This window comes from Megascapheus bottae, chromosome 10 (assembly GCF_031878675.1).
Source record: "Megascapheus bottae isolate mThoBot1 chromosome 10, mThoBot2.hap1, whole genome shotgun sequence".
Classification (NCBI taxonomy): domain Eukaryota; kingdom Metazoa; phylum Chordata; class Mammalia; order Rodentia; family Geomyidae; genus Megascapheus; species Megascapheus bottae.
In genome coordinates, this window is record NC_143518.1 from 1,490,345 (window position 1) to 1,514,826 (window position 24,482).

Here is a 24,482-nt window from a genome sequence, read left to right on the forward strand (position 1 = left end):
GTTTTGTTTTTTGTTTCTGGTGTTTCCAATTAAATAAGAGTCTTAGGGACTTTTCTGCCTGGGCTGGCTTCAACTTCAGTCCTCAGATTTCAGCCTCTTGAGTAGCTAGTATGTATGTATTACATATCTACTGATTATCAGGTGGAACTACAACATCCAATAAAGAGAAGATTGCATGGCGATATCAGAGAACAGACTACAACCAGACACTTACTTAGGCTTGGGATCCTTCCAAGCAAGCTGGCTGGTTTCCCAGTACACACAGTGGCCAACATTCTCCTGAGAGAACTATTTAATGTTTTCTGCAGACACCTTAAGCTCTCTCAAATCCCCTTGGCACCAAATTTTTATAGGCTGAAATAGCAAAAGGAGTTTCTAATACCATGAAAAGACTGTCAGATTACTTAAGTGCTGTTGCGTGACAAAGACACGGGTTCTAGCCAGTGTAGTCTGGCCTACTAAACATTTCCCTGGGAAAAACCAAAAAAATTAAGATCAGAATAGCTGCCCCACAGCTGTTATTTGGGAAATAAAAGTTAATTTTAAAGAATGATTTTCTTCTAATGCTATAATTACCTACCTGAGTTTATTGTGAGGCTTAAGCATGTAAAGTTCAGAACACTGCCTGGTGCAGAGCAAATAAGTAATAAATGTTAGATGCTTAGAATTTCTGTGTAAAGGGAGAGAAAAGAATACGGATATTATTTCCACTTGCTATGTACACATTACCTAAGCTGTAAGACTTTAGTAACTGCTAGAATTTAACTACTTTAATTTTCATCTATTTGAAATAATAAAATACCAAGAACAAATTTAAATAGCTGCTGCTAATCTTACTCATTACTAAACAGGGCACATGGCTATTGTTATATCTAAATAGACAGATATCCTCTAGAATAGTACCTTGATTCACTAATAATTCTGTGTAGATAAACTCATGCAGCAGGCACCAGAACAAATTTTGCTCCTAGCTTCAACCTTGAACAGATATCCTCACTCAACTCCCTATCTCCAAGATTGACTTAATTTTCCACAATGTGTCTCACCACTAGTTACTTTGAAAACACCTCTACTAGACAATTTTAGCATATTTTTAGACCTACTATAAATACTTCAGATTATAAGCAAGGAGTGAGACTCTTAACTTTGCCTAGAGGCAAACCCCTTAACAAGTTTTTTTTTTCTTTCTAATAAGCTGTGCTGGTTTTGAGCTATCTCTTTATCTACCTTTTTTCCCTCCTTCTGAACCTAACAGTTATGAGTTTTGCCATTGAATGAATGTATAATCTAATTAGTAATTGGAAAAATGACAAGAAAAGGACTCATATTGTTTTTCTTCCAGTCGAAGGACTGTCCCAACATTAATTTTTCTCTCTCTCCTTCACTACTGATTAACATATTACTCTTTACTTTGCAATTCTCCATACTGGATAAGTTCTGTTAACATAGTTTAGTTAAATAACAATAATATCCCAACAATCTATTTTAAACTTCATTTACTGTAATATTTTTAAATCAAGAGGCAATTATGCCACTTCTAGCTAGGACTGCTGCTAATTGGCTACCTTGCCACTGCTACTTAGTTTATCCTCAGTAAACTGTGTAGTATTATCTCTTGTTCTCTCATTAAGAAACCCAGGATGGATTCAAAGGCTGAATTAATGACAAGATTAAAGCACAGAAAAGGAATGAAAACATATGCAACATATGCCATTCTTAGCACTCACTGATTAAAATGAACAATTATGCTTTAAAAAAAGATGAAGCTATCCCTGAGAAATAATAATTTTGTAACCCCATCCAAATTTGGGAAGGAATATAACCAGTCACCATGATATTTTAATGACAATTTCCCATGATAATTTAGAATCTAATAAGCTTTATTCAAGTTTATCTTCACTGTTTTTTTGTTTTTACAAAATTAAAGTGTAGTATTAGGAAATGCAGTTGAGGAAGTGGCGCTGTGGATCAAAGTGATAGAGCACTAGTCTTGAGCAAAAAGCTCAGGGACAGTGTCTGAGTTCAAGTCTTATGATAAAACTAAAAAGGAAAGAAGGAAGGAAGGAAGGAAGGAAGGAAGGAAGGAAGGAAGGAAGGAAGGAAGGAAGGAAGGAAGGAAGGAAGGACGGGAAGGAGGGAGGAAGGAAAGAAGGAAGGAAGGAAGGAAGGAAGGAAGGAAGGAAGGAAGGAAGGAAGGAAGGTTCTGATATTTCTGTTGTATAATTTCCTACAGAAGAATTCAAAATCAAATCCATAGTTTCTCATATGAGGAATTGGATACAGTGTAATTCTTTTCCTCCAAAAGGGAACTATACGCTAATTTTTTCTTTCCTTTTTTTTGTTTTTGGTCGGTTCTGGGCCTGGGCGCTGGCCCTGAGCTCTTTAGCTCAAGGCTACCACCCTACCCCCTGAACTACAGCACCACTTCCCTACATGCTAATCTTAATAACATGATTTATAAACTCAACCATAGTCCTTAATGGAACATACTAATGAAAGTTCAATTATGACATGTATTTTCAATTGCATTGACATTGAAAATATTATATATTTAATCAGGATTTGAGTTTCATGCCTTGTTAGCATTCCATTGGAACATATAAGGTATTCACATTTCTAGATGCACAGTAATAAAAAAAACAATGTAATAGTTGAGCAGTATCCACACAAAGTAATTGAAGGTCTTTTAGTTTATCCTCTATCAGCATGAATTCAGGAGAGTCTATCCATCATTGATGAAAACACTTGACATCTGCTTCACAATTTTCTTTACAGATAAACATACAATATCTGAAGAATAACTCCATTTTAGGATGATGTATTACTAGTGGATTTTCTGAATCTAAGAGATTTCCGAAGAAGGAAACAAAAGTCTCAGAGTCTCAGAGGGCAAACCACCTATTATTCACAGGCTGCAACAGGAAGATCATGAGTTCAAGGCGAACCTAAGCTTACCTAAGTAGCTTTACCTAAGTGGTAAAACCATTTTCAAAAACCAGAAGCATGGTAAATATAAATGGAAAGTATTGGGTCATGAGCAGGGCCTGGTGGTGGTATACCTGCCTGGCATGCACAAAGCTCTGGGTTGGATTCCTGGGTACCACATATACAGAAAAAAGTGATAGAGTGCTAGCCTTGAGAAAGCCCAAAGACAGTGCCCAGGCCCTGAGTTCAAGCCCCAGGACTGGCAGAAAAATGGAAACTATGACTGGAGATTCTAATTTCTCCAAGTTGTAGAAATGTTAGTGACTCCCAAGTGTAACTGGCAGCACACTCACCAATTGCAAAGGACAGGAGAGAAGGGAGAACTAAGGTGCTGTGTGGGAGATTCATAGACTGAAATCTATAAAATTAATGATTTGGTAAAAAAGAAAATACAAGGATACATAGAAATTGATCAAGAATAGATGAAATTTTCATTATAATAACTGATTTGAGAGAAGTATTACAAAGAATATAAGAATCAGTTACAGCTCTTCAAGAAATTTAAAAAAATATTTTCACAGAATGCCTTGCATCTAGTCAAAAATGTAATTATCAGACTTGGAAATTCTCTTTCCTGCCAGTCCATGAGGTCTGCTGGTTTTTATCTGCTTAGCATTGTATGTTCTTCCTGCAACTTGCCCATGGGTCTTGGGCACATCAGCCAGCCAGCATGGTCTGGGTTAGCGGACTTAAACCACTCTTGGTTGGCTGGGAATTTTTCTACTTCTCCTTTGCCCCAGTCAGCTCCCCAGATGCACACGCCACTCTCATCTGTTCTGGGCTTCAAGTGCTGTCACAAGAACTCATTACAGTGCTCTTCCTCTTCCACAGAAAAATGTATTCCTCCAGCTCCCTTGTCTTTACCAGGTTTGGCCCATCCTTCCACAACAAGATAGCTCCCTCCAAATAGCTCCTTTCTTTCTAGAACTAATCTTCCCCAGAGCACCATGCTTCCTACAGGAGCCCTATGTAAATGTCCAACTCTTCCTCCTTTTCCCTCTTTGTAAATAGTTCCTATATTGTATGATCTTTGTGGTATCCTCTTGTGACCATATGTTTCTTTTCAGACTCCTGATAAGGATGATCTTTCTCCATTTCATTTTTCAAGGTGATTTCCTAATTACCTGGCTCTCATCCCAGCTCACACCATTTACAGTTTCCACAGCAGCACACTAAACTATTTACACTTCCCTGGGTGTACCCTTATGACTTGCAGATATTTGATCTTACTATTCACCTGCCTCTAATCCATCCCACAAGTCAGGAAATTCTCTCTGATGTTCCCAACTTGTCCTCTTCTCATTTGTGTTTGGCTTGTCATTTGAGTTCCCATAGCACTTAACTAGCTATACCACAGCTTTTATCACTCTCACTACCTGGTTGAGTGCCCATCTATCTTACAAATCTCTGAGTCGCTCTATCTTTAGTTTCTCTTCTCCAGGACCTAATAAACTGCCTCCATATGAGGCCTTTTCAATGAATGAATCAAACCACAAACAGTATGTACCATCTCACTAGAGAAGTCCAGACATTGTACTATCAGCATCTTTATCTATTATTGGTAACAATTCTGTTGTCAAGTGCAGCATTTAATGTGAATAAGGTTATTACCAAAATGCAGCAATAAGTGTGCAGGAGCATGTCTTGATCAAGTCTTTCAAACAATAGCTTGAAGTTCTTTATTGAACACTTTAGCTTTCTATATAGCATTTTCTACAAACATAAGATACATTTGGCAGGTAAGGATAGTCTTGGAATCTGAACCAAGAAAGGTTTCAGAAGTAGGTATTTCTAAGTAAAACATAATGAATTTTTCATCATATTCTGACTTGCAGCAAATTTTCTTTTCTTTGTTGAGGCAGGGTCATGCTATATTAAGTGGGTTAGCCTGATATATACTATTTAGCCTCAAATTTGGGGTCCTCCTCCTTCTCCACTCACCCAAGCGCTGAGATTACAGGATTGTACCACCATATCTGGCTGAATTTGTATTAGTGACACATATTTGCCACTTGTTTAAATAATATGTGAAAAATTTCCACATCACAGGGCCAGGAGCATAGCCTAGCAGTAGAGTGCTCACCTATCATGCTAGAAGCCCTGAGTTCAATTCCTCGATATAACAGACACAAAAAACCAGAAGTGCTGTGGCTCAAGTGGCAGAGTGCTGGCTTTGAGAAAAAAAAAGTGCCCACAGTCAGTGCCCAGGCCCTCTGTTCAAGCCCCAAGACTGGAAAAATAAAAATTCCACATCACTAATCAATGGAAATGCAAATTAAAACCACAATGAGACTTTACCTAGTACTCGTTAGAATGGTCATGATCAAATAATTTATTAAAGTGTTATTCAAGAAAAAGGAACCGAGATACACAGTTATAGGACAGGAAAAGTATGGATGAGAAAAAGATTTTAGAGACTCCCCAAAAAGCTAAGAGTAGAAATACCAGTAATCCACTTAGTCTCATTTCTGGGTACTACATATTCAGAGAAAATTGTATCATATATTTAAGAGACACTAACATTCTCATTCTTTCATAACACTAGTGCATGCTATTAGCTTAGGTGAATGAATGCTGTGGGCACTGGTGGCTCATCTTATATCCTAGCTACTCAAAGGCTAAGATCAGAGGATCACAGCTTGAGCAGAAAAATCCATAAGACTTTTATTTCCCTTTAACCAGCAAAAATCTGTCAGTGCAGTAATAGTTTCAAGTAGTATAGTGCTAGCCTTAATTGAAAAAGCTAAAAGGGATAGCACCCAGGCTTTGAAGCCCCAGTACCAGCACACATACACATACAGAGAGCACAATATGCATGCATGTATAATACACGTGTACACATGAACAAATGCAAATATTCAAGCATATATACATTCCCTTCCCAGCAACCAACTATGACTAGAATTTTTTTTGGGGGGGGGTTCCTGCAATTTCCTATCACCCTCTATTTCTTCACTGTTCTCCTGTAGCAGCCCATCGCACCCCAAGTTTTGGCTCACCATATCACAATTTCAGTGTGCACTGGAGAAGATTTCCTTGAACTGGGTCAGAGAAGATGTGATGTTAATTCCAATTTTAAAAAAGTTTTCCTGATGAGGTATTGGGGACAATGAGAAAAAGTTTAATAATTTCTCCCACTCTAGGTAAGCTGTTGGTGAAATTGTCATCTAGTCCTTATGTGGACGTATCTCAACGTCTTTCAAAGTTGGAGGTGTTTTCCTAGCTGTACCAAGTGACATTTGAATTCTGAAGGATTGTGACAAATTGATGATGTTGAGAGGCAGAGACTGGCCAAAAGGTTCATGTCTTTCTCCCTTCCCTTCCCTTTCCTTCCCTTCCCTTCCCTTCTTTTCCCTTCACTTCCCTTCCTTTCCCTTCCCTTCTTTTTCCTTCTCTTTCCTTCCTTTTCTTTCCCCTCCCCTGCCCTCCCCTGTGTATATCATACTTAACAAATAATTTCTTAATCTGATTCCTCCTAATTTAAACTAACTGAAACTATGTCCTTCACCATCCTCTCCTCAGTCATCTTATCTCCAGATAAATGTAAACTCCATTCATTTCCTTCCCAGGTTCTGTGAATTTGCTGTTTTACATTCCTATGTGTATGAAATTGTACTGCTGTGAATTTTTCCACATGTATTATACATACATGGACATATATATGTAATGCGTACATGTATCATACATGTGTATACATGAACAAATGCATGTAATATGTATAAATATATTCACACTATGGAAACATACATATATTTAATACATTGTATACATGTGCATATACCTGTAACAGACACAAATATATATGATACACATATTAGGCATTAGTGTATAACTTTTGGAAAGGAATTTTTGTCCTTTAAGACAACACAGATAAAACTAGAGATTTTATGTAAGTGAAATGAATCAGGAATAGAAAAATTCACAGCAGCACAATCTCATACACATGGGAACATGAGATACCAAACTCACAGCAGCTGGGAAGAGAATGAATGGAATTTACATTCATCTGGAGGTAGGATGACTGAGGAGAGGATGGCGAAAGGATATTTTCAGTTTAAATTTGGTGGAATAAGTTTAAGAAATGAATTGTAAAACATGATATGCACAGAAAGCACAAATTATGTTCCTAAAAATTGCTAAAAGAAACTGCGCATCAGTGGCTCATGCCTGTAAACATCTCAGGAGGCTGAGATCTGAGGATCACAGTTCAAGTCAGCAAGACCACAAAAAATCCATGAGCCTTATTTTTTTGGCAAGTTCAGGGCATGAGCACTGTCCTTGGGCTTTCTCAAGGCTAGAGCTCTACCACGTGAGCCACAGCACCATTTCCAGCTTTTTCTATGTGTGTGGTACCGAAGACTCGAACTGGAGTCTTCCTGCATGCTAGACAAGCACTCTACCACTAGGCCAAACTCCGGGCACTCCATGAGCCTCTTATCACCAATTAACCACCAGAAAATGGAAGTGGTGCCCTGGCTCAAAGTGGTAGAGTACTAGCCTTGAGCTGAAGAACTCAGGGTTATGCCCAGGCCTAGAGTTCAAGCTTCATGATCTACAAAAAAAATTGCTATAAGAGTAACTTGCTAACAAAAATTATTATTGGAGGAAATGGACATATAGATTGGCTTGATTTTAGCTACACCATAATATATACAAATATCAAAATGTCACATTGTATGTCACAAAATATACTCAATGCTTTTCAACTAAAATTTAATAAATGCATAAATAGCAGTTCTATTACAAAAAGGAAAAAGGGTCAATGTCACTGACCCCTTTCAACATAGTCTCCTATATATCCCAACCCCCACACACCTTCACATTACCTGGTTCCATTTTCACGTTGAACATCATGATTGCAGTTTCAGATATTAAATGTAAATATACCATGCAAGATTAACTGTTCTCATCATTTTTCTTTTTTATTAAAGAATTTATTAACATTGATTTTTACATCATATTTCAAATGACAGGTTTAACAAACAAGTGTTCAAGAAGGGAATCTTTATATACAATCACTGGCACTTAGCTTTTAGAACATAATCAAAACTAGGCTAAGGGTTTGTATATCATAGATACATATTAATTTATGAAATAAAACATTATGTCTATACAGTCATAGGTTTTTATGTCTATGTAGTTATGTTTATATTTCCAATACCATGTCCATAGCATTGGGTATGCAAATATTGAGTCATCACTCTTGTACTGTTGGATCTAATAGCAACATATTAAGGATACCATGCGCCTTTTGTTCCTTTGGTCTTGACTTGTCTCATTCAACATGATTCGCTCTAGATTCATCCACTTCCCTGCGAATGCCATTATTTTATCTTGTCTGTTGGCTATGTAAAATTCCATTGTATATATATACATATATATATATACCACATTTTCTGTATCCATTCATCTGCAGTAGGGCATGTGGATTGTTTCCATCGCCTGGCTATTGTGAATAGTGCAGAGGTAAACATAGCTGAGCAGGTGTCCTTATCATATCTTGGGTTATGATGTTCAGGGTAGATGCTCAGAAGTGGTATGGCACAATTGTAGGGAAGGTAAATTTTCAGTTCTTTAAGAAATCTCCACACTGCTTTCCAGGGTGTCTGAACTAGTTTACAATCCCACCAGCAATGTAGTAGGGTTCCTTTTTCTCCACTACCCCGCCAGCAACTGTCATTGTCTGAGTTCAAAATCTTGGCCATTCTTGTTGGGGTAAGGTGGTATCTTAGGGTTGTTTTTATTTGCATTTCCTTTATGACCATAGATGAAGATTTTCTCATGTGCTTTTCTTCTGATAAGTCTCTCTTTAGTTCCCTTGCCCATTTAGTGAATAGTTTGTTGGGTTTGGGGGGGCTTAGTTTCTTGAGTTCCCTGTAGATACTATAAAGACAAACCAATCAGAATAACCCCAGATTTTTCAGCACAGACCATGCAAGCAAGAAGTGGTTGGAAGCATATATGTCATGCCCTTAAGACAAATAACTACCAACCAAGAATACTGTACCCAGCTAAGCTCTCATTCATAACTGAGGGAACAATAAAAAACATTCCACTCCAGGGAAAAGCTGCAACATTATGTAGCAACCAAACCAACATTACAAAAAATTCTCAAAGATGTTCTACACATAGAAAACCAACATAAATGCAATACAGAGAAAGAAATGGAACCTAAACAGTGGTGTACTTCTTCATCCTTTGACATGCCATTTCTGTCTCCTCCTTACCCTCCCAAAGAGAGATTCATTTTCATTTCTTTTTGTCTTGTTTGTTCTTTTATCTATATGATTTTTCTATGGCAAATCATTGGTGAATTTTTTTAACATGATGAAAGTCTTTAAGTTCTTAAGTTGATTCTGCTGACATCCATAAAATGTATGTCACATGAAGGTCACCTAATGTGCTATTTGAAAATTTGATTTGATTTGCATGAAAATACAATTTCCTGTTTTAACTAAAGTAGAAGTTAAAGTACAAATAAAGGGAAGGGGGGAAACAAGATGATTGGGGGGTGGGAGGAGGGAAATGGGGACAAAAATATGAGGCGTATCAATGTGTGAGAAGTAATGTACCTACTACCTGAAGAATGTAACTGTAACCCCTCCGTACATTACCCTGACAACTAAAAAATTTAAAAAGAGTAGGAACAGTAAAAAAGAAAAAGAAAATTTTATTTGATTTGTAAGAAAACACAATTTTCTGTTTTAGCTAAAGTAGAAGTTAATGAACTGAATATTCTACTACAACAAATGTAAACAAATACAAACCCATAACAAAGACAGTAAAATTGAACTGAACAAACATTTTTCAAAGTACATTCTGAAATCAACCACAAGCCAAAAACTAATAATTTTATGTATAGTCACTTGGCATTTTCAACTTATAAAATGTTTTGTGTCAACTTATAAAATGTTTTGTGCCATTTGCAAGTTCTACCTACTGACTGTTGGTGTTAGATCACCATCTTGTGGATGAACACTTAATTTAGGACTGTGTCCCTTTGATAGTCTTCATATAGAGGAAAAGGTAAAATGCCTTTTCAATATCACAGAAATTCATCAATAGCTTCACCCTTAAGGTATTAGCAAGTACACCCAAAGTTAATGTTAAGAAATAGAGACTGAATAACTTTTTATTATATAAACTCTTACTGTACATCTATTACCCACTGTTTTTTCCAAAAGAGGTATATGAGAAAACATTTCAATGGAATCTTTCTTCTCAATGAATTAACAAAATCTCTGTTAGTGGAGATTTATTTTCATGTAGTAAAATAAATAGTGCCTGATACACTCAGTGTGTTATATGGGGCCTACTGATTGTTCTTGGGCATTATAAGGTCAGTTTTCATAAATGTATGCTAATCTCAAATATTGAGTTGCTTTTGTCATCAAAATGTACTAAGATCTTGCTGAGCACTAGTGGCTCATGTCTATAATCCTACTACCCACGAAGCTGACATAATAGGATTACAGTTCAAAGCCAGCTAAGGAAAGCAAGTTGTGAGACTTTTATCTCCAATTAACCAACAGAAAGCCAGAAGGGGAGCTCAATCAGGAGTGTCAGCTTTGAGGAAAAAAAGCTACAGGACAATATCCAGGCCCTGAGTTCAAGACCCAGTATCAGTGCAAGAAAAATAAAATTAAGATCTGTATTCTTATGCTTGCTTATTTACCTAAGAAAGAGTATAATACTTCCAGCGATTCTAAAACAATTTGACTACATAAAGCATAGATTAGTGAACCAGTACAGAAGCTGCCTGTGTGATTAATTGACTACTCATTTTGAACAATCAATACATGAATTCTTTATTATGTTTAGTTATTTTAGATATCAATAGAGATTATGAAAACTTATACAAAGAATTTTTGTAGATATTAATTTTAGAGGCATATCACAATATAAGAATGAAAGGAGAAATAGGTCTGATTTTATGCCCAATCCTTGTTTAAACACCTAGCCTCTAAAACATTCATATTGCTTTACCTTTTTCATGAATTCTGAGACCTCTATGCCCCTGCCTATATCCACCAAAGCACTATTAACTGCAGCTAATAGTACATCAGGACCTGAGCAATGTCCTTGAGCTTCCCTCAAGGCTAGACCTCTACCACTGGAGCCACAGCACCACTTCCAGCTTTTCTACATATGTGGTGCCAAGGAATGGAACCAAGGTCTTCATGCATCCTAGGCAAGAATTCTACCACTAGGCCAAACTCCCAGCCCCCTAATAGTACATCTTAACCAACACTTAGCCATGTGACATGGGAAGAAAATTCTACTCAATCAGAAGGAGAAGGATTAATAATAATTTTAATGAAATAGATCTGAGTTGAAAGTCTTATTTTCTCTCTTACAACTTACTGAGCTTTTGTTGCTTTGGTTTCATCATTGTCTTCACCAACTAATGCTAAAATTGAAGTGTGTTTTATTGTCTGAGCTATAAAAGATGAGATCTGTCAGAAAAATACATGGATTACTATAGCTATGACAAATAAATATTATTTAGGTTGATCTCTTTTGAAATCTAAAGGTAAGTCAGAGTGTGAAACTGTTACCAATCATAATATTTGTAAAAGAAATAATTCTGTATGTATTAAGGCCCATATAGTATTTGGCCAGAAAAAAATTCAAATCATGCTTTAATGGAATCTGACACCATTTGTCTAATGCTCTAAAAGAAGTTGTAATTTCCCAGCTACTCCATAATACACAGACAAAGGTATGTTCAATTCTTCCAAATATTCAAATCTTCACAGATCATTAATCTGTAACAAAAGTAGCATATGAGAATCTTTGACTTCAAAAGGCATCTTCTTTTCCTAGTAAAGAAAGCATGCTAAGTCAACAATCAGCAACCATTCAGCTATTTCATAACAGTCACCAAATGTCTGGGCAAAGGACTTAGTCTCTTCTTTCTTATTGTGTAATAGTTTGAAAAGCAAAAATACTAATTGATTATTTGGGAACTGAGAGTCTTCACTGTCCTCAGCTACACAAGTGAACCACATGTATGACTTGTGACATTCCAAATCCAGTTACCGAAGCAAAAACATACAAATTTTTTTTAAAAAGCCAACTTTTCCTTTACCTGACACATTCTCTTCTTTTTTTGACTTTCTTCATTTTGTGTTCATCTCAGTCCTTAGTGTATCCGTCCTTCTCCATTCATCTAACAACTGTGAGTCACCAGCTGCAGTGCACTGTACTTATACTTAAAAAGAATTCCATAAGATCTATAGCTTTTAAATATGAATTTAATACTTATCTTGTCAGAAATGGTATTTTGTTCTGTAAAGTGTACATCTCTTTCTTCATATTAAGCTGTGTGACATTTTTACACACACTAGCAGTTTATTTGGATAGCTTGTCACTTCACATTTTTTCTCTTGAAATTTAGCTCAATCACATTAACATCCAAAACAAAACAAAGCAAAACTGTTTCCTTAGCATACACAAGACCTTGGGTTAAATCTCCAGTGCCAACAAGATAGCAAAATAAAAACACAGACATACTTCCAACTTCTCTTCCAAAATATATGTGCTTTTTTTCTAGTATTCTTACCCACAAAACATTTCAAACATGTCTGCAGTCTTTGCTATTGCTAGCATTTTCTTATGTAGCATCTTAAGCCTAAGACACACATGAATGACCTTAAACTGTAGACAAAAGAAAATACTGTTTCCTGCTAAACTATATTTCCTCATTTGCCAGTCAAAAATTCAGCTATCATGATTGCCACTCTCAGATGGTTGCCAGCTGGGTGGTATGGTCTAAATTTGTTCACTATACCTTCCTGGCACTTGTTTAGGTCAGCAATGGTGAAATTTGTCTTTTAACCTGAAATTCTATTTATAGAAGCTGATTAGAGTGTAAGAAGTTACATGTTAATTACAGATTGAATGCTTAAGCATTTAGCCCTGTGTATGCCTTGTGATGTCAGCTACTGTAGAAGCTGAAGTACAAGGAAAAGCTCTACCTGGGAAATAAGTAAAGGCAAACCACTGAGGTTGCAGCCAAAGTAGTGGAGCTCCTGACTACCTACATTCTCAATTCAAACTCCACATCACAAAACAATACAACAACTACAAATACTACTAGCATTTTAGAATAGTTTGACCTACACTAGGCACATAGTGTGGACCTTTTAAATTTTATAAGGACTTCCAATCAATCTATTGTTTACATGCCTCTGTACCACATCTCCAAACTGTGTCCCCTGTCAAAAGGCACTTCCTAATATAGCTTGAATTAGGAATGCTTAGCTCACAATATTAGCATTTTTACTGCTTTGCTAAATTGATATTTTTTCAGATTACAGTTCTATGTGTTCACAGTCTACTTAATAACCTTTTAATAGAAATCCATAGTGCATTCTATTATGTACAGTTTTAACTGGCAGTAAATACTTAAGAGAATTGTATTGCAATATTGCTTTCAGCTGAATACAATTGATCCAGGATGTTATATTAAGAATATTTTTCAGTGAAACCAGTGGAGCACAGCTTGGAATAAGAATGCTCCACTGCTTGTGAAGAAGTTCAGTTATAAATCTTATTATGCTTGTGTCAATAGCCTTTTTCACCTCCCACCCTTCTACAATACAGATGTACCATCCTTTAACCCAAGATAGCTCGATATTATTACTTATCTGAAGATATGTTGCAGAAATTTATTGCAGAGAATGTTGAAATCTAGTCAAAGGTCTCAATTCATTGTTGCTATAGTTAGTGATTAAAACAAAACTTAAATGTCTGTGATACAGTTTTCACGCTTTACTTTTGTATCTAAGTTGTTACAACTGGACAATTCTGTCATATGCCTTTGACATAACAGTCCTTTAGCTAAGACACAATGGCAGAGCTGTTGCTAATGCTGAGTTGTTTTCTTTGCAGTCCTGGTTAATAGTTGCGCTGAATTTTTTTCCCATTAAAAACCCATTGTAAAGCCATATAATGAGTGATTGTTGTCCTATACTATGTTATCTCTCATCTCTTTTACTGTCCCTTGGTTATCTCATATTGTTACAATAGTTCACCTTGTTATCTGATATATTTTATATATGCTTAATTGGTTATTTGAAATAGGAGAGGGTGGGGGGGAATCAAATTGTGCTGGGTGGGGGGAGGGAAATGGGGACCATGACATGAGAAAGGGTATCAATATTTGTGAAGTAATGTATCTTCTATCTGGTGAATATAATGTAACCCCTCTATTAATTACAATAAAAATATATGAAACAATGATAAGTAGGTGCAGAGAAGTGGATGAATCTAGAGTGAGTCATGTTGAGTGAGACAAGTCAAGACCAAAGGAACAAAAGGTGCATGGTATCCTTAATATGTGGCTATTAGATCCAAACAACACAAAAGCAAGGACTCAATAGTTGCATACCCAATGCTATGGACATGGTACAGGAAATATAAACACAACTACATAGACATATAAACTTAGGATTCTATAGACATAATGTTTTATTACATTGATTAATACGTATCTATGATATACAAACCCTTAGCCTAAATTTGATTATGTTCTAAAAACTAAATACCTGTGATTGCATATAGAGATTCCATTCTTGAATACTTGTTTGTTAAACACATCATTTGAAATAGGATGTAAAAAATCAATGTTAATAAATTCTTTAATTAAAAAATAAATAATAAAAACCCATTGTAATTCCAGGCACTGGTGCTTCACACCTATAATCCTAAATATTCAGGAAGCTGAGATCTGAGGATCAAGGTTCAAAGCTAGCCTGGATGTGAAAGTCTGTGAGACTCTTATCTCCAATTAAACTCAGAAAATCAGAAATGGAGCTGTGGCTCGAGTGGTAGAGCACTAGGCTTTTGAGAAGAAGAGCTCAGAGACCAGGCCCAGAGTTCAAGCCCCACTACTGACAAAAAACAAACAAACAAATCTATGTACTATAAGTGTCCAGTGTGTACTATTTTATTTTTGTTTTGCAAGAAAAGTTGAACTATTTTTGATAACATGAGTAAATGGTGGAAAATTTTTAAAAAACTATTGTAACACCCACTGTCCTCCAGGACAGGGAACACATCAGAATCTACATATCCATAGATATGGATAAGGTAAGGAGAAAGAATCTCTACATGATAGGAAATCCAATCATTTTTACCTCATTGGCATTAGAGTTGAACTGAATTGAGAAAAATTATAGTCAGTAATTATAGAAAAATTATAGTTGTCTCTAATTCCCTGACTTATGAACTTTCATATATGTAATTAAACATGTAGCACAATATAATAAGTGATGTTTCACAGAATTATTGAATTACTGTTTTGACTGAAAAGTTTAAAAATATTATCTTGTCCTACTGTTAACTACTCAGCTTGCTCATGTGAAACATCAAATAGATAAATTCAGGACTGATAAAGTTAAAAAGAATGACAACCTCTATAGGGTAGATATTAGAAATATCTTTTCTAAGGACTTCACACATTTGAATAGTTACAATATAACTATTTAAGAAAGAATTTTTTAAAAAATCATTGAATTGTCAATAAGAAGAAATATAACATATTATTAAAACTTATGCCTATAAATATTAACCTACAATAGGCACAGATACAACCGACATTAAAATTACTCTGTTTAATCCAGCTGCTACTGGATCACACCTATGATTCTAGCTACTCGGGAGGCTGAGATATTAGAATTTTAGTTCAAAATGAGTCGGGGGGGGGTGGGAGTTTGGCCTAGTGGTTAAAGTGCTTGCCTAGCATGCATGAAGACCCGGGTTCGATTCCTCAGTACCGCATGTAGAAAAAAGCCGGAAGTGGTGCTGAGGCTCAAGTGGTAGAGCTCTAGCCTTGAGAAAGTCCAAAGACAGTGCTCATGCCCTGAGCTCAAGCCCAGGACTGGCAAAAAAAAAATGAGCCAGAGAAGGAAAATCCTATCTCCAATTAACCACTAATGAGCTAGAAGAAGCAAAGATGTAGCTCAAGTGGTAGAGTGCTGGCCTTAAGCAGAAAAAGCTCAGGGACAGTGCCAAAGCCCTGAAGTGAAACCCCAGGACCAACACACACACACACACACACACACACACACACACACACACACACACACACACACAGCATTCTCTTCCTTTTTATGCTATAGAAGACATGATGAGAAGTAGTTATACAGTCAATGCCTCTCTCTTACTCATGGAGAACATGTCCAAGAACCCCACAGCATCAAATCTAGCTACTACCAAAGCATATCAATAGTTTTCCTCATATATTTATATCTATGATAAATTAAATTTCTAAATTAAAAACAATATGAAATTAATACTAACAATAAATGAATTCTAATAATGTAATCCAGTTATGTGAAGATAGAATATAGACTCTATGCCCCTCTGTTTCTCTCTCAAGATATCTTGTAATTATTATGCAAATTTCCATATCCATGGCTCATGGCTCACACCTGTAATCCTACCTAGCTACTCAGGAGGCTGTGATCTGAGGATCACAGTTCAAAACCAGCTCAGGCACAAAAAGTCTGTGAGACTCTTCAATTAACAACCAGAATGCCAGAAGTGGTACTGTGGCTCAAGTGGTAGAGTGAGCAATAGCCTTGATGATCTGAAGAGTTCAGGCCCACAAGCAACAACAACAACAAAAAAAAGACAATAAAAAAAAGACAATAGAAAGAAGGAAGAAGATTCTTGCCTTGGTAGAAATTGGGAGAAGTTAGCCTCAATGCACACTGGAACCAAATAATTTGGGTAGTGAGGAAGAAATGGTTAATTTATGTCAGACCCAGTTGGGGTTCTGAGTATGATCAATGGGCACTAGTTTTTCCTGGCCATATCCATCCCAATTTTAATTACTTATTTTTTGCCTGTAGTACTATTGCTTTGTTTGGAAAGTTCTGCCGTTTGCCAGTCTTGATTATCAAGGCTTACATCCAGTATGCTCACTCAGGAAGAAATAGGCATTGGAAGGAAAACAAATAGTAGAGTTTACTTCTTAAATATTGGACTAAGATCTCAGATGCCTTTACTTTGTCTTAAATACAGTCTATTTCCACATAAGACTGCATTCTGAGCTTCTCGATGGTCATGAGTTGTGGTAATGGGAGCAACGTCACTCAGTCCCACACAATCTCACAAGTATCATCACTACTCAGATTTAGTCAAGGCATTTGCAAGATTCCAATACTTCCAGAATAACCACAATGGGAGAGAGGCAGGTGCCACAGCTTCACAGTTCAATGTGGGTAATGTGGCTTGTATCTAGGTTTGCATATGATCTATTATTCTCATATAAATTGTGTTATCATTATCTGACAATAATTATTTGACATGTTGTGTTGTCATTATTTACTTACAAATTTCTTCAAAACAGGAGGCCATTGAAGCATGGACAATGGGGGCATTCCCTCAGGAAGGAGGGAGAGAGTATTAGAAAGGCCATGGACTGAAGTTCAGTACAAGAACTGAACCTGGGTCCAGGTTAACAGGACAAATAACAGACTGCCCCTGGGTCTGGGACAAAACAAAACCATGAAAAAGCTTTTCTATAGTTAGAAAAAGCATATAGGTCTGTTTTGGGTTCTAAAAGTTTCATGTATCTGGATGGGCCTGCCCTTCTGGATATTTGGGAAGTTCTGAAATGATTCCCTGAAGTACATTTCCAATACCATTGACCTCTTTCTCCAGACCCTCCTCAATACCAATAAGCCTTAAATTAGGTTTTCTAATTGTATCTTGGACGTCCTGAAGCGTTCTCTCATATTTCCTAGATTTGGTTTGATTATTTTCTGTTCTTTCTCTATAACAACTAAATTATCTTCAACCCTGGAAATTCTCTCTTTTGCATTGTCAAACCTGCTATCAAAGCTATCTACTTTATTCTTCATCTCCCTTGCTTCTAATTGCTCATTTTTGATGATTTGCATCATGTATGGATTTCTTTAACTCCTTGATTTACATTTGAGTGGTTAGCTCAGTAGCTTTATTCTCTTTGGACATTTGTTGGAGTTCAGTCACCTTTTTGTTTGTGGATTCTATTAATTCGTCCATTTTTCTCTGAAAAACCTTTATTATGGCCTCCTTTATGGCTTCCCCTTTTTCACATATCACCATGCTTATGGTTTCCTATTGTTTAGCTATGGCTTCCTCCCTTATCTCTTTATGTTTTCACACTTTTCATTAATGATGTTTATCAATTGCATTTGTATAGCACTTGGAAGATTCTCCTCTAGATTTGCCATTGACTGCTCCATTGCCTGTTTATATTGGGTGGGAAATGCTATTCCTTGATTCCATCAAAAAGAATGACATCGATGGTTGTTCTTAATGTACTGTTATTTCTCTTCTTATTTTTGCCCTTTGGTTGATCTCATATTGTTACTGAATCTGACTTTGTTACCTGGCATATTGTATATATGTTTAACTTTTTTATTTGAAATAGGAAAGGGAAAGGGAGGGAAAACAAGATGATTGGGAGGTGGCAGGAGGAGGGAAATTGGGACAAAAACACAAGAAAGGGTATCAGTGTGTGAGAAGTAATTACTACTTGGGGAATGTAACTGTAACCCCTCTATACATTACCCTAACAAGCAAGCAAGCAAGCAAGCAAGCAAGCAAGCAAGCAAGCAAGCAAGCAAGCAAGAAAGAAAGAAAGAAAGAAAGAAAGAAAGAAAGAAAGAAAAAAAGAAAGAAAGAAAGAAAGAGAAAGGATGAAAGAAAGAAAGAGAAAGGAAGGAAAGAAAGAAAAGAAAGAAAGAAGGAAAGAAAGAAGGAAGGAAGGAAGGAAGGAAGGAAGGAAGGAAGGAAAGAAAGAAAGAAGAAAGAAGGAAGGAAGGAAGGAAAGAAAGAAAGAAAGAAAGAAGAAAGAAGGAAGGAAGGAAAGAAAGAAAGAAAGAAAGAAAGAAGAAGAAGAAGAAGAAGAAGGAAGGAAGGAAGGAAGGAAGGAAGGAAGGAAGGAAAGAAAGAAAGAAAGAAAGAAAGAAAGAAAGAAAGAAAGAAAGAAAAGAAAGAAGACATTCATAAGGAAATGGAAAGAAGAAAGAAAGAAAGAAAAGAAAGAAGACATTCATAAGGAAATGGAAAGACTTGGAAAAAATCATATTAAGTGAAGTAAGCCAGACCCAAAGAAACATAGGCTGCATGGTTCCCCTCATTTGAAATAATTAGTACATGTCTAGGATTGTCCTAGCAGAGGGTCACAAAAGCTCAATAGCTATATACATCCAAGCATATAAAATGATGTTATTCAAAGCAAACCCCAAGACGTGGAAACAAGAGAGCTTGGGGGGTTTGTTTGTTTTGATTTTTAATGTACTGTATGAAGTTATTTCTTTTCTTTTCCTCCATTTTTCCCAAACTTTGATTTATCCTTTGTTATCACTGGTTGTTATTTTGGTATGCTGTGTTTATGAGATATGTGTTTATCAGATCTAAGGAAGGGAAGGGGGTAGTAAAATGATGAGACAAAGGACAAAGAGTGAACCTGTGCAATAGAGATTACTTACAAGACACTGTTTGAAATGAACTTTACAACTTAGGGGAAGGGGAGCCAGGGGGAGGGAAAGAGGGAGAAAAAGAGGGAGCCAGTGACAGTGTTCAACAAGAAATGTACTTTTTACCTTACTTAGGTAACTGTAATTATACATCATCCTTGAAATAAATATTTTTCTTTAAGAAGCTCCAAACTGGAGTAAAATCAATGTTGTTTCCACCTAAAAAGTAATCAAAATAAAAGGGACTAGGGAATTTCTCAAGTGGTAGAGTATCTTCTAGCAAACATAAAGCCCTGAGTTTGAATCTCAGGACTACAGAAACCAAAAATGAAATAAATTGTTTTGTAACATTTTAGATTCACTTAGTTCAGCAATTTATAGTGCAAAAACATGTATATAAACTCCCCCCCACACCTTGTATCCTCTGCAAGAGTGGTGCTTGTGGTGGGGGAGGCCTTTTTGCAAAGATAGTAATATGTCTAAACTTTATTTATAATGGCTTGTAAGCATTCATATCAAAGTTTATACTACTGTTTCTTTGGATATTTTAATAAAGCTCAGTGCATGTTGCATCCATCAGATGTTCTGGCAGTTTATAAGACAACCATCCTGCAAAATACTCCACCTACATTTTCACTTATGTTCCTGAAGTTTGACATTACAAAGCAGTGCCTCAAATTTTTTAACAAGTAATGATGCTAGTTCATTTATAAGGAAAACCTTGATTTCAAAATCATAGCAAGTTGAAGAACTGTCTTTTCAACTATCAGGTCCTGAAAATGTGCATGCCGTACAGTAGAGTTTGTGCGGTGACAGATGAAGCCTCCCACCAAAACTCTTCTTTTCAATAGCACTTTGTATTAATTGTACCACACAGAGTATAAAAGGAATGCTTCCTTCTAAAAGGTTAACATAACCTGCATCGTCCAACTTTTTAAAAGAAAAGAATGCTCCTAATTAGCATTAGGGTCACCCTAATGATGTAGTGACATTTTTGGCCTATCTTGTTGTTTGGTTTCTTACTGTGTCTTTTTGAAAAAATGCAAAATGACCTTATATTTTTAGACAATCTTTAACTCCATGGAGACATACAAACTAATTGAAAATTCCACTTTCACCTAGGAGAGAAAAGAATAAGATTTCTAGTGTCCTGAAAATGTTCTCCAAAACTCTCTCCTCAGAAAACTTTCTATTCCACAATTCAAAGGAAACCTTTGAATTCCTAAACCAGCATTGCTTCATTAGCAGCTCCATGAAAACAGATGCGGTGTGGCTATCTCTGTGACACTGTATGTAATAAAAGATGAGATGAACAGAAATTGATCCTGTTGATGGAACTCAGGCTATTAACAGTCCTTCCTCCACAGTAGCTTTATGATGCTATTAAAGCTCTGTCTCCTTGTATTGGAGCTCCATGACCCTGTGAACCAGGGCACAGCTCACTCACTCCATCATGAGGCTGGAGGAATAAGTCATTCCAGGCCTGTCTTCATTTTGTGGAAGAAGAGAACAAACTGGTTCAACAGGAAGGTTCCAGTTCTTCTACCCTAACTATGCAAACTATGAGAGACATGATGTTGGATTCGAAAAAGAGGAAGTGTTCAATAGACAGGAGTACAGAGCGACAGACCATAACATATGGCCAACAACATGTGTCCCACCATGGTGCTTCTTGTTCCCATAATGCCTTGGACTCCATGTCAAATGCTTCTTCTGTCTCAAACTCTTTTTTTCCCCATAATGCCCTAGGTGCCTTCTCAAAAGTCCCTTTTCGAATGCAGAGTTTCTGCTTCTTTCTTTTTTCCCCTTTCTTTATTTACTTTAAATAAATCAAGAATAGCTTAATAGTAATAATTTAATGGATAGAGAAAATGCATCTGCCCACAGACAGTAACAACACCTCTCTTTGATTTCCCACCATTCCAAAATATACTCCAAGAAACAAGAGGGAGAAGTCAAAGAAGACCCCGGATGGCAGGGTGTTCTTCTACATTCCTTGGTGCATAGGACAGCAGAATCCTATGGATCTTCCCAACAGATAAGTTTCATGGGCATCAGTAAGCAAAATTTTTTTAAATGTGGGCCTCCAAGTTAATGGGAGCTATGAAGACTTGTGCCAACTCTAAAATCATAAGGGAATTATCTACTCCGTACAATGTGTCACAATCAGTTGTCAAAATCATCTGATGATATATCTATTTATGGCCCTGATTCTTATTTTCTCTTTTTTTATTCTTATTTTCTTCTACTTGGGATAAATATTTTTAGACTTGTTTGGATAACCGTGCTTTTGTGGCAGCTAAACTATATCTATAAAACTTTCTGTCATTTTTATGTAATCACAAAAGGACTGAGTTTTATTTCTTACATGGTCGACAATTTTTAAATAATGCTACCAAAAACCATTACATCTGCAATTTGCTTCAGATTTCTTAGCAAAGTTCTCTCCCCAAGGACCTGTGAAGTTTCCTCAACCTAGCCTCAAATACAAATGCAGCAGTGGTATACACACACACACACACACACACACACACACACACACACGCATGTGCGTGAGCACAATTATTCATTCCCTTACACTTATAGCAAAAGTCCCAACAGGCTATATGATTTCTGACATTTAATGAAATTATTTGAAAATAATTTACTCTGTAAATGGTCAGTATGTACATGATTGCATAACAAATATAAACTGAATCACCATCAGAAAGCATTGCTATGGATTTAATTCTCTGTGCTATAATACAAAAGAAATAAACAATATGGCATAACCTCAGAACAGGATATGTATTTCCATAAACTGATGATAGATGATAAACTGCCTGACCTACATAGGTTAGTTTACTTTACATGATGAAACAATTAGAAATACTAATAACAGCATGAGTTTATTAAGGCAAAATTGGAAGTATTTAAACCAGGCACTAGTGATTCACACTTGTAATCACAGCTGCTCAGGAAGCAGAAATCTGAGGATCAAAACTAAAAGCCAGCCCACACAGAAAAGCCTGTGAGACTCTTATCTCCAATTAACCAGCTACAAAGTGGTAGTAGAGGTATGGTTCAAATATAGAGCACTAACCTTGAGCAAGAAGCCAAGTGAAATCCCCAGTGTTATAACAAGAGATTGAAAATGTATTTATTATGGAGTACTAGGTACTAGGATGTGTGGAAGGAGTAGGGGATAGAGATTTGGACTATGGTATGATAAATGAGTAACTTTTCATTTCTATAGCAAAGTATGGTAACTGTGGTTGGTAGCAATTAACTACATATTCAATCTTGCTAGTAGAGAGGATTTTCAATAGTCACAATGCAAAGAAATGATGAAGCTTTGAGATAAAGGACATACCTATTATCCTATTCTGAGCATTGTACGTAATATGTACTATTATACATATTATGTACTATTCTTATAAAAAAATAAAAGATTGCACTGATCTATAAATGGGAATCTTAGTCCCTGTCCTTCAAAACTAACAATATACCAGGAGGTGCAAAGAACACAGCAAGTACATACAAATAATAAAATGTTGAAAAATAAATTACAGTAAGTTAATTTTTAGGTAAAACATTAATTCTCTGCTAAGTAAAGGAAGTTAATGTGAATGTGTAATCTGCAGAAAATTATTGAAGACAAAAAATTGAATTTCTTCACTTATCTATAATTCAAAACTCTCACTTAGGCCGGGAGTTTGGCCTAGTGGTTAAAGTGCTTGCCTAGCATGCATGAAGACCCGGGTTCGATTCCTCGGTACCACATATATAGAAAAAAGCCGGAAGTGGTGCTGAGGCTCAAGTGGTAGAGCTCTAGCCTTGAGAAAGTCCAAGGACAGTGCTCAGGCCCTGAGCTCAAGCCCAGGACTGGCAAAAAAATAAAAATACAAAGTAATGAAGCACTATTTACCATAGCAAAGATATGGAACCAAACCAGATGCCCTTCAGTACATGATTGGATCAAGAAAATGTGAAATTTTATGCTGCCATCAGAAAGAATGACATCGCCCCATTTGGAAGGAAATGGAAAGACTTGGAAAAAATCAATTAAGTGAGGTAATCCAGACCCAAAGGAACATAGACTCAATGTTTTCCCTCATTTGTAATAATTAGTACACATCTAGGACTCTCCTAGCAGAGGATTACAACAGTGCAAATCTAGATACATAGATCATATAGGATGAAACTAAATGAAAGGATCTCTAGGATATGAAACAAGAGCTTTATCTTGAGTGATTGTTCTTAATGTACTGTGGTATTTCTCTTCTCCTTTATTGCCCTTTGGTTAATCTCATATTGTTACTGTATCTGACTTTGTTACCTGGTATATTGTATATATGTTTATTTGTTTATTTGAAATAGGAAAGGCAAGGTGATTGAGAGGGGGTGGGGAGAGGGAAATGGGGACCAAAACATAAGAAGGAATATCAATGTCTGAGAAGTAATGCACCTACAACCTGGCGAATGTAACTTAACCCCTCTATACATTACCTTGACAATAAAAATGAAATAAAATAAATAAAAAATTCAAAGCAATAAAATTAGTAAAGCACAATACTCAATATAATTTGATGCACTGATTTGTTTTCAAGACAATGCTAAAATTGGGCATTTCTAGCAATTTCTGTTCTCCCAGTGTGAGCAAAATATCGCTGTTAAATTAGACAAAAATCACTTAACTCTTGCAAATGTTACATTCTCTGACAAAATAGGAAATTTCATTCTTTTCAGCTTAGGTGTTAGAATATCTTTTATAAGGATTAAGAAATTTCAGGGTCTCAGAAACCAATAGAAAATCCAAATCAATTTATACTTTGCATTGTTTTCTACCCAACACAAAGCCATGTACAAAGCATCCCTTTATCTCCCTAAACTGTGTGTTCTCAAGAAGGGTTATCTGTAGCCCTCAACTGACATATTGACTGGGAAATAAGGACACAAGAGGCAGTGTGCCACCAATCCTGAGCCAGAAGCTAGAGTCAAGTAGAGTACTGGCTTTAAAGTGGAAAGTATTTCCAA

At 36.3% G+C, this 24,482-nt stretch overlaps 1 protein-coding gene across 6 annotated transcripts in view; it reads right to left on the bottom strand.

Annotated features, from left to right (window-relative positions):
* Positions 1-24,482, bottom strand: part of LOC150057313 (uncharacterized) — a 207,122-nt gene that overhangs the window by 116,405 nt on the left and 66,235 nt on the right. The window lies entirely within an intron of this gene.